Raw genomic sequence first — 15,402 nt, 5'->3', positions numbered from 1 at the left:
GCTATCTGAGACCTGACTTGAGTTCTATGAAGCATTCTGAAGACTTCAAACCTTCACTAGAGTGAGGTAAGCAATCCCAGAGGAGGTTAATACCTCATTTCATTGGAGCGGATATACCGGGAGACAAATAGTTGAAGAATTATTTTTTTTTTATCAGCCTATTTGAAAGGTGGGTCAATATGGACTGAGCCATCAGCCACTGGAGCAACCTTGTAGGTCACAGCCATGCAAACGTCCAACATCTCCACCTTCTCAGGGGTAATTAGGGATGAGGAGCAAATGTTGGATTTGCCAGCGATGCTTACATTCCATCAAATAATTAAGGAAGTCCTGGGCAAGTGTGCATTGGGGTCCCCCAGGAATTTTCTGACTTATGAATAATTGGATCTAGCTATGATGTGAAAGAAGGGGTACATGAGGAGGTAAGCACAGGTTTTCCATTACAATTGTTTTCCCTGCTGAATCATTTGATTTGCAGTTGTTTCCTTTATCTTTCACAACAATTCACTTCTGTCTTCCAGGAAGCCACCTGAAGCTTCTAAGCATTTGTTAATCAGTGTAAGTTTCATTTTTTACTTAAGAACAGCATATAAATCAAACATTAAATATGCATTTTATTGTTGAAACAGGTATTGTCTTTGCGAAAAGCTGTGTGACAGAAGCCTTGTACAGAGTAAAGTACTTTTCCTTCAAGATGATGCATAATCAGACACAGATCTCTCCCCTTCCCTTAGATTTCTGTGCTGGACTTCTCAGCATCTCAAATGACATGATAAATGGATTAAGTCATTCATAGTTTGACAAATAATTATCTCTTCAGGCAGCAAGTGCTAATACCTACTTTTACGACTAAGATGATATTGATGTAGAAAGCTCATCCTGCAACTCTTTATCATTACAACTCAAGTAATTCTAATGCACCTAGTAATTATTCTGGTACTCAATAGTAGATGCATTCCTTTAGATTAGTCAATTAATTTCCATGGTCAGGCATTGACATATCAATAGGAAATGGGTGACCGATTGTTACCTTAACCATTTTCTATTCCAAAGGTGCTTTCCCCCTTTTTTTCTAGAATTATTCAAAAATTGTTGCTGCTTTTTATTTTTGCTGATCAAGAATTTCATCTGAAATATTACCTAATCTTCCCTCTTTAAGTAGACAGCTATATCCAGCATGTTTAGTTTTTATTCCTCCACTTTACAGATTGGATGAGATCATATGAAATGTACATATAGACTGAATATTATTATAGATTTATATTATCAAACGAAGTCTGAATACATTTGTATTAAATATCTCTCTCTACTATTTTAATGCAAGTCATTTATTTTAAACGGATTAAGGCCTCCATTAAAATTAAAATTAAGGGCCAGCGAGAGGAAATCGATAAATGGGATAAATGTCATACAATAGCATCACTCACAGCATTTTCCAGGCTTTCATCTCATGCTGATATTTGCATGTAGGATAAGAGAAAGAATTGCCCTGTCCATGCATTAGTAACAGTGTGAACAATATATCTAATGAGAGGAAACCCCTTCTCAATCTTTATGGTATTAAAAGCACATAGCAACCAGGAGACATCTCCTGTCCAAGTTGTCAACCTATACTGATAGAAGTTAACATACTTCAATCAGCATTTTGAGGAGCCTCCTTGACTCCAGAATGGAATCAAAATTCACCCTAACTTTCTTTGGTGAGACCTACCATTTTGAAAAATGGCACACGGCTTATATTATCCCATCTGTTAACTTTGGTTTAATATTTGCTTATCTGAAATCATTTTTCCAATGCAGACAGACAGCAGTCAATATGGGCAAAGTCTATTGTACATCTTAGATTAAATTCTTAGTGTGTTGCTCACTTCAATAATCAGATATTTTTTTACGGAGAAGCATGAGGAGGATGTGAACGTTTGATGGTTTGTTTTGCTGTTATCAATGAAATTCAGAAAAAGAAACTCAGGCAAAATAGAAGGGTGAAGCTTGAAAAACACCCTTTCACCTTCCAAACAAGATAAGATGATCTATCAGTCCTGCCTGAGTTCATTAAGACTTCATGCAAAGAATGAAGTAAGATTTTTTGAATGAAAGAAACTGATGTTTACGATACCTTCCTCCCCATTCCATATTTTAATGGGTCTGACATTAACTTACTGGAACCTGATTCAAGTGAAGAAGCAACGTGAGATTGTGCTTCCCGGGTGCCTTCCATAAACAGCAATACAATTTAGTATGCCATCACCATCATTCCCAGGTGACTGCACTTATCTAACAGCTCTTGAAAAAAAGAAAAATATTATGAACACCTAACACCCAATAGTTCCAACTCATACTTTAGTAGGAGTGGATAAAAAATATTCCAGCTAATATTTTAAGCCAGATATATACCCCTAGGCCTGGTATATGAGGTGATAAATGTGTGTAATTTAACAAATGAGGTGCATACATAATCAAATTTCTGCTCAGATCTCCTCTGGAGGCTTATGCAATTGGTTACAATGCCCATATCCTCCTTTATCTTACATTTCTTCTCTAATTGGATGAGAAATTCCACAAACTATTTATTGAATTCAGGTGAATTGGGATGACCATTAGTTCCATTATTTCATGACAATGTTGTCCCATATTGCCTTTTATAAGAGGAATAGGTCAAAGCCCATGCGGCCGTGTTATCTGGACAGGTATAAGGGCAGGACAGAAGCACAGCAGCCAGTTAATAAAGCTTGGAGAATATTTTCATTGTTGGTGGCATAACCTTAAACAAGTCCCTCAAGGGAAGTTCCTGGACTGATATTTTGCTCTGTTAGTCCGATTGTTATTGTTGGTGGCTCAGTACCTTAACCTGGATGAGGTTCCTACAGACTTCTGATCCATCTCCACACAGCTAAAGAAGAAAACACACAATCAGTGCATCTTTCAGAATAATTTAGTGAATGCCCCCTGTATGCTCTGAAGATTGCCTCTGTGTCAAGATAACCCACTAGAAAATCAATTGATGCAGTGACAGAAATGAAGCTTTGATATTTGTGTAACAAAGATCTTCTCACATGATGTAGTAGAGGGCTGAGCTCTTATATTAAATTTGTAGCAGCCTTCATATTCTGAAAATCACACATGAGAAGGTGCAAAGATAGGTAGTGAGAAATTTGATCACTCATGGGAGAGCTCACGGTACTTTCAAGCCAGAAGTCAGCATAGGCTGCTAGAGGCAATGTGCTTTGACTGGCTTTGGCATTTTTGAGATTGCAACTAATTGCCATACAAAGTAGAATTGTACAACAATGGTGCAAGGTCATTGCAATTATGAAGTACAGAGATTATAAGGAAGGATTTTAAATTGTTTTAAACATCACAGGAGACCAATAATAGACCCAATATATACTTTTACTGGTGTGGGAGACAAGAGAGGTAATCTGCTGATGTTAATGGGAAAAAGTAAGTGAGGGTATGATCTGGATGAATCCCATTACATGGTAGAGTGAAATCATTGTTTGCTAATCGTAGAATTTCTTTAGAGAAAGATAACCATAATTATCTAACGAGGAAGGAGAAATTATACAGGACTCTGAGAAAAATGGAAAAGCTCATCAAATATGTTACATGTATGATACATTGGTATGTGTGCTATAAAGCATTTATGTCTGCAACTTTCTATGAGTGGAGCAGTTACTATTTGATTTTGAGAGGCAGTTACATGTAGCAAAGCAAATAAGTATGTCTCCACTAGTAGTAGAAAATCCAATTTTTTGGATTTTCATTATTTTTCCTATTCCCACTGTAGAGATCACTGCAGAGCTCACCCTCTAATATCAATATAACATGAGGATATGAAAATTCCATGTTACCTAAACTCACCAATCTACTGCTTCCATTGAGATAAATAATGTTATCCTTCTGTATAATTCAAGGATGGCACAACTTAAATGCCGCACAGTAAATTTAATTCAGCATAAAAAGAGTGTGTAAATCTCAATTACACATCTTGGGCCAAATTCAAAACTTACTGCATTAATCTCAACTGCCCCAATTCCAGACACAATGGCTTGGATTTTCATCCTCAAGGCGGGCAGAGGGAGTTGGGAAAATTCCAGGCTTGGCCCGCCCACCTCGGGAAAAAGTGCCCACAAAGACAGGATTTTCATTGCTGGGAGCCGGATGCAGGCTGGAGTTGGGTCAGCTGACCCAGGAAGACGTAAAGAGGTAGCCAAAAGGCTGCTAGGTACGGAGGCAGGCTGTTTAAAAGACCCACCTCTGTGCAAAGGAACTTTGTTCCAGTGAACAAAAACACAAAGGGCCTCCATCAATCACCCCTCACCCTCCTAACACTCCCCATGCCCCAACCATGTCAGCTCATGCCCTTCACCACTCCCTATGTCCCCTCATCGCTCTTATGCCAAGCTCTGCCTTTTCACCCATCCCCTCCAGCCCCTTATGCCTCCTATGCCAAGTTCTGCCTTTCCCTTAACCCCTTCAGGCCTCTCATGTCCCCTATGCCACGCTCTGGCACTTCCATGCCCATTGACCCACTACACACTTTCTCAAACATACCAAAATAAAGCTTTGAAAAAATGTAATCCATTGAAAATGTTCTCCCATGCTTGAAAAGAAAGGCCTGGAGTGCAAGTCAATAAAAGTGTCAATCATCCAGGCTCTTAGAAGTTTCCAAAACCACTCTTGAAACTACTTAACCTGTTTCAACAAACATTGTGAAATTGACTGCAGAGATCCTGAGCTGTCAATCAAACAACTTTCCTCTGTGGAGCAGCCGTAATATGATTGTAATAGGTAATAGTTGCTTGGGCTCTTCTCAGTCAAACATGCATGTTGAGACTTGGCTGAGACCCCAGACAACTATTACAATATGAGAGCACCTTTGCCCCATTGCTCCGCAATGGAGCCAGCCAGGCCAGGAGTGCCAGAAGCAAGTTTGTGACAGGAACCAGCCCGCAGCAGTGAAAGGCACTCCCTAAAATTAGACAACCCGGGACCGGAAATTCTGAAACAGTCCCAACCATCATTTTTAAATGGCTCCTGAATCAACCCGACTCAGTGAAAATCCAGGCCAAAGGGATTAAGTTTTAACCCAAGGTGTGATTGCAGTATGAGCAGCTCAAAGCGGGCTCAGCGCTCTGGGAATCATGAACAAAATACAAAAGGAGGTCTGACTGATTTTAAAGGCAAGGTTGTTCAAATGTTTTAAATCTGTCTCACGTCTGAAACCAGTGGGAATTATATCTGGGCCAATAAGTGTGAGTAGAGTGGGAGTAGGAGACTTCAAGGTTGGTGAATGTAAAATGCTACTGGGAGGGAATGGTGTGACCTCGAGCTGGTGAGCGGAAATGAGCGATTTTAACCTCTCTAACATCAATGTTATGAGCCGAAGAGTCAGATCAACAAAAATAAACTTTGAACTCGCTGGGAGTTATTTTATATATTTCTCTGATTAAATAACATTACGCTTACTTATTGGAGTTTGTAGTTAGTTTGGAAAAAGTGCACTGCAGAGAATTTACTATTTTCAATTGGTATCAATCCCAAATTTATATAGCCCTCACCTGCAATATGTGATATTAAATATGTATTTATCTTATGATTTATAAGTTGGAAACCTATGTTTTAGTGACCAAATGATGCTGAGGGGGTAGATGGAAAACTTCAAAAATGTGGAGCATGACCTTTTTCTGTTCGGTCCCTGCCACATTGAGAAGGGGGAATGAGCACTTCATATGAGACAGGACTGGTAGAATAATGCTCCTTCACCAGAAATCCTGACAATTTTTATTAGTGTATCTTTGAAATGCAGCAACGTAGCAGGCATAGTTAAATTGCCAATGTAACAGCAAAGGCCTGATGATGGTTCGCTAATGTTAAACTCCTCGTTAGTCAAATGTGTCCAAGATATAAGTGACTTCATCTTCTTCTGTGCTCCTGTCATGACTGAAATGTCCAATGAGATTTCAGCATGGATATCCACAGAACCTGCAGTTTATGCTGTCATTGTTGGTACCAGGGGAACTTCTGCAGCTGCGCCACCTCTGGCCTTCCTCTGAGCATGCTGGATGATGCGAGTTTGGAGTAGAGGGTCTTCAAAACCTGATGAACCAAATTTCAGTGCTTACCTCCATCGGGCAAGTCAACTGCAGTATTTTCCCAAGAGAGGTGGTTTGCAATGCGAACTTTGTAAGGTAAGGCTCTTTTTTACAGTGTCCTTGTATAGTTTGCACTGGCCACCTTGAGGTCATTTGTCTTGAAATAGTTTCCCATAAAAGATTTGCTTGAGGATTCTGTAGCTATCCATGCGGGAGATACGGTATGCCCGTCTAAGTTGAATTTTCTGGATAGTGGTCTCCATGCTGATGGAGGACCTCATTGTTTGTGATTGTACCCTACCATCAAATTATCATAGTGGACCTCAGGTGTCTTTGGTGGGAGCATTCCAGAGCTTTGGAGTGGCACCTATAGCAGACACAGGAATTTGCGCCATACAGCAGGATAGTACGGACAATGGTTTGGTAGAGTTTTATTTTAGTCTTCAGCTTAATGCCCTGCTGCTTCCAGACATGACCATTAAGTCAGCCATAGATAAAACTTGTTTTCTGGATGCATACACTGACATCTTCATCAATAGTGGCATCACTAGAGAGCATGCTGCCAAGGTATTAGGAAACTGGCAATCAAGAAGAAGTTTAACTTTTTTAAAAAATGGCCCTTTGGCTAGAATGGCTGTAGCATCCTGATGGAGTAGCAAGATGCTGTTTCAAGATGCTGGGCTCTAAAGGATCTCATCACTAGTATGTGGTGATTTCACTTGACTTCTTTGTGAAGGCGCACAGGGATTTATGTTGCTCCTGTATTTATAATAAATCATTGTTTCATATCTTGCTCTGAACCAATATGTCAGGCACCACAATGCAGGGATAAAAATGGTTTGCGAAATCTAGCTTCTTTCTTTTCTGACTTACTGATGACTTTTAATCATAATTAACCGATTTCAAAAGCAATTTCTTTTGATTGCTGATGTTTTGACCCAATGTTATGAGTTTCAATACTGAAATACCCTTGTAATTATTTATTGGAGCTTGACATTATTGTTGAACTAAAAGGATGCATTTCATATAATTAATTACATTCAATTGGTATTAATCACAAATTTACATTTGCTCATTTGTAACCTAGGATGCCAAATATGTGTTTAATTTATGATTTATTGGTTGGAAACATTTACATTTTAGTGATCAAATTATGGTGTGTGTTGGGGTGTGTGTTCACAATTATTTTAGATACAGAAAGTTATTTTTATTTCAAAATAGCATCATTAATTTTACAAAAATGTTTGGGAATTGGCTGGCCAACTCCAACTCATCAGATAAATTGATAATCTTAGCTGCAGGGCTTATTCTCATAGTTGTGAACATAATTGTCCATAGCCACTAACTGCTGTATGATTGAAATGTACATTCTTTGGTCACCATGAATGTAAAAATCCAAAGGATTAACTATAGATTCTACAATGTTCAATTAGCATTTCACCATGGCAAATATAACATTGATTGACTACATCGAATCAAGAAAGAAAAGAGCAAATTATATTTGTGTAGCATCTTTCATGACCAGATGGCACCCCAAAGCAGTTTCGAGCCAAAGAAACACTTTTGAAGTTTAATCACTGTGTAGGCACAACATGGCCTCAAAAAAACATGGAGGTAATAACCAGATGATTTATTTTAGTGATGTTGGCTGAAAAATAAATAAATGTCAGGAGAACTCCCCTGCTCTTGTTTAAACTATTGCAACAAGATTGTTTTATGTCCTCCTGAGTGGGCAAGCATGGTTTAACATTTCATCTGAAACTTGGCAGCTCCTGACAATGTAGCACGCCTTTAGTACTGCACGAGAATGTCTAACGTAACTAGAAAATGGAAACGAATGAGAGTACTGAAGTATGGTATGCATCTGTTAGTGTGCAGATATAAATTATGCTCCTGTTGCAGTGACCATGCAAATCACATTGCTAGTTGTTCCACTTGATGTACTCGAAAAATACCTAACAGTGTTTGTTGGTGGTTTGTTTAGAGCACAACAGCAATGAGACACTGAAACAGATTTTGCTATTAAAGGGAAATTTAAAAAAAATCAAATATGTAAAAGCGTTAATCAAAAAGAAATTTAAGCATAAATTCATAAACTCTGTCATAGCAAAGTTAATTGGTGAGGAAACTTTTCCTGTATGGTAGCATAAAATGGGCAACGGGGGATCTGCAGGTCATTTCAGATTTCACACAATATTCTTTTCCATTAATGGGAACGGAAGCAGGATGGTGTAGAAAACGATCTGCTGATTAGCTATCACCCATTTTGTGCAAAATGAATTTCATCTCCAATATATTATACCACAAAATCAGTGACAAAATTAATATTAAAGAGACCTTCATATGACAGCGAGAATAAAGTCTACTATAATTAGAATGAGAAAAGACTTTAATGGAAGCAACAAATAAAGCGGTAAATAAATACCATTTTTAATTTGTAACTTAGCTCACTTACTTATGCAAAACAAAAATTACACCTTCCGCTTTGCACACCAATTAATGATCTTCCTACCTCATGATAGTTTGTTGTCAGGGGTAAAATTAAACAATAGTGTAAGGCACAGAACAATCTTTTGATCACAAGCAGAGCAGCAATATTAGGTTCACAGGACAGTCAGAAGTGACTTTTGTTGCTTATGCATCTCAAAGGTTTTTTATAGGTTTAAATCACAATAGTGACTCTCAGGTCCCTTGCTCAATTTGTTATTAACCATGTGCAAGTTGGGCAGTCAGTAATGATATGGATTTGTCTGTGGGGGCCATCAAAATTGAGCACAATTACATCAACATCCTGGGCAGGATTTTATGCGTCGGCAAGCGGGGGCAGGGCCCGCTCACCGATGTGTAAAATGACATGCGGTGACACTGTGCCCCATTTAAATTTTCAGCTACGTGCCCGCCGACCTGTCAATGGCCAATTGAGGCCTTTGACAGAGGCAATTAAGTAATCAAAGGACCAGCCCGTCCAACCTTAAGGTTGGTGGGCAGGCCAGGAGCCCCGGCGGAAATTAGAAAAAGCATGAAACCTCATCCATGGGAGGGATGAGGTTTCATGTAGCTTTTAAAGTATTTTAATGAAGTTTTAGTGAAAATTATGAACGTTGTCACATGTTAGGGAAATTTTATTTTTCTATTTTTAGGTTTTTGACATTTACAGACGATCTCCCTGAGGCTGCACTTAGCCTCGGGGAGATGAGTGCGTTCTTTTGTGCGCAAGTGGGAAAGAGCGCGCTCTTGATTTTGGGATCCGCCCCCGCCCACAAAGGGAGCACACAGTGCTTCCTGGCAGACGTCACGCTGGGCGGGCTTTAATTGGCCTGCCCACTTAAAATGGTGCTGCACCCCCAATCGGGGGTGCTGATCGGAAGTGCGCCTGTGCACGACAGCCATTCATCATCCCCCCCTCAACAGGAGGAAAATTCAGCACTCTCTGTATACCAATGCATACACCTAGGACACTAATTGGATAGTCACCCAGAGCAAGACATATGTTTTAATTTCCTTTTTCCTCAACTAGGCATTGAGATTAAGTTTGGTGCCCCTACTGCTTCTCTGAATGAACATAATATCACAAAAAAATAAGATCAACCCATGGAATCTTGTGGCTTTATTCACTGAGAAAGTCTCTTAAATCTCAAACTTTGTCTATTTTAAACAAAACATTATTGGTCCCTAACCGAATCTTACCAAAAATTTGGGGGTCTGGTCAAGGATCAAAATGAATGGCAGAGCTTGGCATAGGGGTCACGAGGGGACAAAAGGAGTGGTGGACATAACTTGGCTTAGGGGGCATGAGGAGAACTTGTTGAATTTGCCTTTTGAAAGTTCCTCTCATGTAGACTAGGGCTCACAGCTCCTCTAAGCGGCCGTGAACCATGGTCCTTTAAAAATCTGTCCTGACTCCATGAAAATTGCGGAGGAGTAGAATATGCCTATCTTTGCAATGGAGTCAGCCAAGTCAGGAGTGCCAGATGCAGGCTTTTGACAGGAACCAGCCTGCACCCTTTAAAGGCACTCCCAAAAATTAGACAGCCCAGGAATGGGGACGGGAATCCTGGAATCGGGATCCACCCTCCATTTTTAAAAGACTCCTGAGTCAACCCGACTCAGTGAAGACCCAGGACTATATTTCTCAATGGAATGTGGATTTGTTGAGAGTTATGAAATATTTCTTTAAATGTTTGTTATTGCTCATCTATCATCAAAGATTCAATTTCCCAGTCAGCTGAAGCAAACTCAGCCCTTAGACCTAGGTGTTGGTGTTACTTAAGTTCAATACTTAAGTTTAATATCTGTACACATCAATCTCACACAAAATATAAAAATCTATCATATTGTGACCAATCTTCCCTGGAGGATCCTTCACTAATTACCCCCATCTCATTACACAAAGCACCATCTAAAATAATTTTTTCCCTGGCTGTTTCTATTCCTATGAGATATTGTTCCATTGAAGTGTGATCAGTTACAAACTGGGAGGCAAAACCGTGACTTACCTAGTTCCATGTATCTCAGCTTCTCACTGGATAACCTCACTGAGTCATTAGGAATGACAGCAATTAAAAAAAAATCAAATTCACGTAGAAGCATTGATAATGATTAACTGTGTTGCTTCATTGTGACATGATGCATGTGTAACTTTTAAATAATCATCTTCTTTTGCAAATAGCAGAATAATGTTTAAAAACAAATTATTCATATCTGTTGGTCATAATAAAATGTGACTGGATTGTGACTTTCACAGCTAGTGGCTAAGGAGTTCAAAATATTGGAAATTGCTGACTAATAAATATTAATGTGATTCATTGCCTATCAAAGTTAATGTTTATATTCTATTAACAATAAGTCAGCATGGCTCAATGGGTAGACTCTTACCTTCATATCAGAAGATTATGGGTTCAGACCTCCACACAGGATGTAGCCCTATTAAACTGACTGTCCATTCCAGTCCAATACTGAGAGAACATGGCAATGTCAAAGGTGCCATCAGGCATGTGAAACAGAGTCTCTGTCTGTCAACTCTGATAGATGCAAATAATAATAAGTGCAGAAACTTGCCTTGGCTAAAATCCTTCTCCTAATCCATACCAGCACTGTAAGTTTCTGTAAGATATGATGATGTCCTATACCATTAAAAGTGTTTAAACCCTGGAGCAGAATTTTACATCTCAATGATGGGGCGAGTACCCGACCTAAATGGACGTGAAATACCGCAAGATAATGTTGGTCAAACGTGCTGACGTCATCCTGCATGCAAGCAATCTTCAGCGGCAGGCACACGCAGGTGTCGGACCCGCGCACGCCTACAATTACAATGCCACTTAAAGCCATTAAAATGCAATTGTTTACGATTTTACATTGCCTGTGTGATTTCTGGCTAATTGCATGGGCAAAACGGGCAGGCCCACTTTTAACAAAACCTCATCCAAGGGCAGGATAAAAAGGGTCAGCAGCATTGCCATTATGAATAGTGAGGAATTTAGGAGATAGTTTGCAGCTGATTGCTTTTTTGAACTTGACAGCTTCATCTCTGTTCTGAGCCTCAGTGTTAGCATTTCTGGGCTTCATTTCAGGACTCCTTGGTGCCCCCAAGGCCCCCTGAGAATTTTGACCTTGTGGACCCTTCCAGGTATCAGACAGCCTTCTGTTACCCTGGTAATGGGGATTGTGCTCTCCACTGGTAGCATTTCCTCTGAGGGGGAAGAGAGGGGCAGAAGGGAGAGGAGGCCAGTTGTCCATGTGCTGTTTCCAGGGCAGTGACCAGTGGGAGGAGAGGCACAGACATAGGGGGTTCAGGGCCAGCAGGTAATCCAAGGTGTAATGGGCCACAGAAGACGCCACTATCTCGCTGCCAGTGTTTACAGGCAGCGATGCAGCTGCCTCAGCACGTCTGAGGTGCAATGTTGAAAGAGGCTCCGCCTCTCCAGGAAGACTGTGACCTTCATTTGTCAGGTGATTTGGCCTGAGATCACCTCCAACTGTATGGGTAGACACCCCATGCCAGTGGCTCTGAAGGTCACAGTGACCCACAACTTATATGTCTCCGGCTCTTTCTAGGGGTCAGTGGTGGATCTTTATGGAGTGTCTCAATCAGCTGTCCACAGTTGTATCAAGCTGGTGACCACTGCTCTGTTCAGGTGGGTAATGACATTTATTCTTTACCATACTGACGAGGCCAGCCAGGATGAGCGAGCCAGAATGTTTGCAGTCATTGCTGGCTTCCCCCGCGTCCAGGGTGCAATCGACTGCACACATGTGGCCATCAAGACGCCAGCGGGTCAGCTGAGAGCCTTTGTCAACAGGAAGGGCTTCCACTCCATAAACATCCAGATAGTTTGTGACCAGAAGACACAGATTCTGCAATTTTGTGCAAGGTACCCTGGCAGCTCCTATGGCACTTACATCCTCAGGCACTCACAGATGCCGAGGCTCTTCAGTGCTCCAGCTGAACGGTATGGATGGCGGCTGGGTAACAAGGGCTATCCATTCAAAAGGTGGCTTATGATGCCTCTCACCACCTAAGAACAGTGGCAATGCAGTGTTATAATAGGAGCCATGCCTCCACAAGGGTGGTGATAGAGAGGACCATAGGTCTTCTGAAGATGTGCTCCTGATGCTTGGACCATTCAGGGGGAGCAATATAATACCCCCCAGAGCGGATGTCACTGATAGTGGTTGCATGCTGCGCTCTCCATAATCTGGCTGTGGCAAGGGGGAACCCACTGGGGGAAGAGGATCTTGAGGTAGCTCCACAGAGGATGAATCCAGTAGTGAGTCAGAAGAGGAGAGTGGTGGGCAGAACACTGAGGGCATGGAGACAGACCTCTGGAGCCTTCGTTGAGGCAAGGACACCAAGGGTGCCTTGATTCAATGCTCCTTCCGCTAGGCTGCCAAAGATCTGCTTCCACCTCAAGCCAGGGGTGCCGCTTCCATCCCAGATGTTTGAAATGACCCCTTCCTGGTGCTTGTGCAATAAAGTTTAGAGCCACTCACATCCAGCATTAGATACTGGCGTACCCTGCACCCCAAAGCCAGTGAAGCATACTCAGGTCATTAAGACAAAAACAAAATTTATATCATTTTGACACTCACATCAAATGAACAGAACTATATATGGTGTTAATGGCCACAGCAGTAAACATGTTAACAAAACATGGCAGAACAGAAGATCACTCGTGAACAGTCCCTCTTGTGCTCATGGTGCCTTAAATTTATGTTTGTGAGTGCTGTGTCCTGCTGCCCCTCGCTGGCACCGGCATTGGAGACAGCCTGCTGACTCTGCTGTCTTGTTGGCCTTGATGACCTTGGCAGTCATCCTCTGACCAATGGAGCCTGTGCTGGCCCTGCCTTGGAGGAAGTGGCCAGTGCCACGGCTGGCATCTCAGCCATTGCAACCTCATCAGATGCCTTGGTCACTGGCAGAGGGGCAGGGGAGCTGCTGCCGTCACCCAGAGTGCCCTAAGAGGAGCCCACAGTGATGACAAGCATGTCGTGCGCTGACATGAGGTCCTTTGGACCTCCCCGTTCACCAGTGATGGACGGGCACCTAACTTGGATATTGGATGCCTCATCCATCTCCCACACTGGCACTGACCACTCGAGGTCATTGGCTGTGTGAGGGCTTGCAGGCCCAAGTGCAACCCCAGGAACCCCTGATTCTATTAAAGGCAAAATACTGCAGACGCTGGAACTCTGAAACAAAAACAAAAAATGCTGGAAAAACTCAGCCGGTCTGACAGCATCTGTTGCGAGAAAGACAAAGTTAACATTTCGAGTCCATATGACTCTTTTTCAGAGCTACAGAGAAGTAAAAATGTGGTGAAATTTATACTGTTGAAGGGGGGTGGAGCAGGTGAAGCTAGATAGAAGGCCAGCGATAGGTGGAGGCAAATTGCCCTTAACGCTTCTTCACACTGATCCATGTCAACTCGGTACTCACCCTTGCCGGGCTCAGCAGATCGTTGGACCTTTTGTGGCACTGCACCGATGTGCGTTACACAATGCGTAGTCGCTGACCTTGGCTGCTACCTCCTCCCTAGCAATTTTTGGTCAGGTGCAGTGGCTTCCTCCTGCCATCCCTGGATACGAGAGTATCCCACCTGACACCGAGCTCTTCCACGAGGACCATGAGGCATTTGTCCGAGAAACGGGGGACCTAGTGCCCACCTGACTTACCATCCCACCTGGCATCTCCAGCCACTGGTGAGGCCATTGTTCCAGTCTCCGGACCGACTCTAAAGATTCTCCCCTGTCAACCTTCAGGGAGCTGCCTTTGTTGGTTCTAAGCACCCACTGGGTCGCCATTTGACCCAGCGGCCGACAGGCCCCCATCCCTTCCCCACCATCCAGAAGACAGGTTTCACACTGGGTGGACCTCAAGTGGCCATCCAGCATGGAATTACGTTTGCCACACGACCATGGCCGAGAGTGGATTCCACGTCTGTTTCCGTTCCCACTGCCCTGGCACGTATGTCAAATGTGAAATTCAGGCCCTGGATTTTATGCCACTTGCATCTGTCATTGCATTGTAGATCAGGCTATCATAGTGGAAAATGGGTAAGAGATATTTCATATGTTAGTCGCAACCTTTACATAAACTACCATTTTAGCTTGTGATATCACACACATTTTCAGATTTTGTCAACAATGGTTAAATAAACAGGTGACGCTTCCAATAGAAGCTTCATTCCTCAATACTAATAATTTGCATTTGAAACACCAGACTTAAGTGGGAGAAACTTCTTATGGTCTTTTCTTATATTAAATAACCAATTTTCTTGGAAAGTTAATGGTTTTTTTCAGGACCATAGTGGGAAAATTCTCAGAGCTGTTTTTGCTTTGCTGCCCTTACTTCACCAGTAGTGTAGCAGAAAACTCATTAAGTGAGATGTTTACCTCACTTCTGAAAATGTAATGATGCCAGAGCGGGGGAAATCAGAGGAATTTTGTGGTGAATATAATTTTTTAGGTGCTCCAAATGTAATTTATAGATGTGTACACTGAACTGAGTAAAGAAGGTAAGCTGCAGAAGAAACTGTGGGCAGAAATTTTAGGTTGTCCTGAGGGAGCGCGCCCGACCTGCTCGTAAAATAACGCGTGATGACGTCAGATGAGTGTCCCGACGTTTCGGTCGGCGCACACACGCCAACCATCAAGAGGGCAATCAAGCCCATTAAAGTTTCAATTGTCCCCAACTTTTTGTGTTACATCCAACCTTACAGTTGGCGGACGGGCGAATCTGCCAGGCCGAATTTGCATTTTTGATGAAACCTCATCCAAAGGAGGGAAGTGGTTTCTGTTATTAAAT

This window comes from Carcharodon carcharias, chromosome 11 (genome assembly GCF_017639515.1).
Source record: "Carcharodon carcharias isolate sCarCar2 chromosome 11, sCarCar2.pri, whole genome shotgun sequence".
NCBI classification, from domain to species: domain Eukaryota; kingdom Metazoa; phylum Chordata; class Chondrichthyes; order Lamniformes; family Lamnidae; genus Carcharodon; species Carcharodon carcharias.
The sequence above is the reverse complement of the archived record's forward strand: the minus strand, read 5'-3'. Positions refer to the sequence as shown.